The following is a 3,103-nucleotide window of genomic DNA, read 5'->3' as shown; positions in this document are numbered from 1 at the left end:
GGGGGGGGTGGAGTGAGTGAGTTCAAATCCCGAAAACAATGTAGAGTTCAGACATACAAGCAGGTATTTCATTTGAATTATTTGCGTCTGACAAAAGTGTAGCACAAAGACGCAATAACGGTTATTTAGTGCAGGTGAAGGAAAGTAAAACAGATTGACAGGAGAAAAAAAAAGGAAAGAAAAAGAAGTAGCACCTATCAGTAACGCCCTCCCATCATCCGCAGTCACTTCTTGTTGGGGTGATGAAGAGGGAAGAAGGGGGGGGGGGGCGCAGGCAGGTAAGCAGTTTTAGTTTAAGTAAGTGTTTGGCAGCACTTGGAACATAATAAGGTCATATAAGTGCCGAAGATTTGAGGTGTTACAAGAGAGTAACAAACGCAAAAAAAAGGAGGGGATATAAAGACGATAGATGTTTGATAGGAAAGAAGAAGTAAACCACACCAGAGCACTCGCCAACCACCCACAGGCAGGCAGGCAGGCAGACAGACAGAGAAAATGCAGACAATAAAGAAATAAGACATACACGTGGGGCCCTCCAACTGTTCGCACAGACAGAAGGGGAGGGCTCATAAGAGGTGACGCAGTCGCCGAGATTGTGCTGCACAGCGGGGTACTTTTCTATATGCCCGTGACAGTGACGTCTCTACTTTTTTCCTATGTAAGAGTTTTTACGACCCCATTGACCCAATTTCGATCATTTAGGAAGCAGGCCTCCAACCCTGTCTATCAGGGCAAACCCAGGCTGAGAGGGATACACCCATTGCGACACAATAAGGTTATATAAATGCCTAAGATTAGAGGTTTTACAAGAGAGTAACAAACACATAAACAGAAGGAAGAGAGATAAGGACGTTTGATAAGGAATTTAGTTTTAGTAAGAGTTTTACAGCACTTGCAACACAATAAAGTCGTATAGGTGCCGAAGATTAGAGGTGTTATAAGAAAGTAACATACACAAAAAGAAGGAGGAGAGATAAGGACGATGGATGTTTGATAGGAAAGAAGGAGCAAACCACACCAGAGCACCCGCCAACCACCTACGGATATATTCCGGCAGAGAGACCGAGATATTCGGTAAAATTTTCTTCCGTACTTGGGAATCGAACTTAGGTGTACTATGTGTGACACCGAAGCCCCTAACCGCAACACCGTAGACGCTGGTAACCTCTCTACGTTACGCTGTCAGGCCAATTAAATCAAAGAAAGAGTGCAGAGAGACAGCGGGTCTGAGATTTAACTGCAGTCTGGAGACACACGTAAGTATCATGAGGCACGAGTAATGGCAGATAAGGCGAATGAAGAGTATGCACTCACGTACGTGCGATAAAGAAGATAGGCACACAGACAGTCTGGCAGGGCTGAGCGTCTGACACACATACAGACCGACTGACAGGCAGACAGAGAAATGTTATTGCCGTGATGAGTGGTAATTTCAAGACAACTCCGTCTTTCGATCGTTTATTTCATTTGAGAAAAGAGAAGCAAATCAACACTATATTCAAATGGTCATTACGTGCAAAAGTAAGACAGACAGACCGAAACAACAAAGTGAAAGTAAAGAAGCAGGACCTGCCAGTGGCGCAATCCAATCGCAACCTCTGTCTTTTGAAACATAAAGTTTAAATTAATAGAAACAAGTACCAAGACAACATAACCGTCATTTAAGGCTTGGAAAAAATCAAGATCTATAAACAGAATCAACCAAAAGGAAAGTACAGAAACAGGACCTACCAGCAGCGCCCTCCAACCACCCACATGACTCAGACAAAACATTCACACAGGCCCAGGACACGAAAGATACTAGTACTATTGAAAAGACAAAGACATCAGCCTCCCGCGACAGAATGATCGACACAGACATCATAATATACATATGTACATAGATGGAGTTGGGTTTTTTAAAGTCTGAACAAAAAGAAACACCGCTGATACACAAGATAACGCTCATTGAGTGCGAGGCAAAAGCAAGATCTACGGAAAAAAACCCAACAACAACAAAAAAACAAGGGGCAGAAAAGAAGTAAGACCTATCACAGGTACTCTCCAACTACCTATATTAACTAGGCAATGCGACAAGCACTTCTGAGAGTTTTACGGCACTTGCAACACAGGTCACATAAGTGCCGAAGATTAGAGGTGTTACTAGATACGAACATACTGAAAGAGGAGAGCAAGGAGAAAAGATGTCTGATAGAAAAGAAGGAGAAACCACATCAGAACACCAGCCAACCACCCTCACACAGAAAGTAGGATCTGAAAAGCAAGTTTTGGGGTGGGGAGGGGGGTGTAATGGAATTATAACCATAACGACAACATATACATGTACAAGGTGTTCGGGAAGCTGACGAAGCTGTGGGGACAGAAACAGACTCAATCAGTCAAACCGAATTATGTCGTGTACCTACCTACCTACGCACATTGGGAGGGGTGCTGTGCCCCGGACGGAAACACTTAGAGCCGGAAACGCAAAAATAAGAGAGCCCAAAAACTATTTCCAGAGCCCATTACATGTCGACCCACTGAGAGACGCGAACGAGGCAGCCCCAGCGGCCATGTCACGGTCAATCGGAGACGTCCTCACCGGAACGAATCGCCACAATGCTTTATGGCAATTAAGGACCCCAAATCTGCTCGTTCTCTTCGCAGTCACCCGGCTCCACGCTATCTTACTGTGTTTACCGCGTATCGCGGGTATCTCGGAGATCAAAGGGTCTCCGACTGAGAAGCACGGACCGTCAAGGCCTGGCTTTTGTTGGAGGGGAGAAAGAACTGCCGTGCCAGGCTGGTGCCACCGCTGTCTCCGGTTATCTTGTCCGGACACTGCAGAGTTAGGGGGAGGGGGGGGATCCGATTCCCGTTGTTCCATTTCCACTCCACGGATAGATATTGCCGATGTCTGCGCACGTACTGCGCCGTGAACAGATTCAGTCAGCTTGTGTGAGGGAGAATAGCAGCCCATTGACAAGATGACGTCCAAAGCGTACTTTTTAAATTATAACTTCTGAGGCGGGGTTGGGGAAGGGGGATTGATCGACAGACAGACAGACAGACAGACAGACAGACAGACAGACAGACAGACAGACAGACAGACAGACAGACAGAC

Source organism: Aplysia californica, unplaced genomic scaffold (genome assembly GCF_000002075.1).
Source record: "Aplysia californica isolate F4 #8 unplaced genomic scaffold, AplCal3.0 scaffold00223, whole genome shotgun sequence".
In the NCBI taxonomy this organism is placed as follows: Eukaryota; Metazoa; Mollusca; class Gastropoda; order Aplysiida; family Aplysiidae; genus Aplysia; species Aplysia californica.
The sequence above is the reverse complement of the archived record's forward strand: the minus strand, read 5'-3'. Positions refer to the sequence as shown.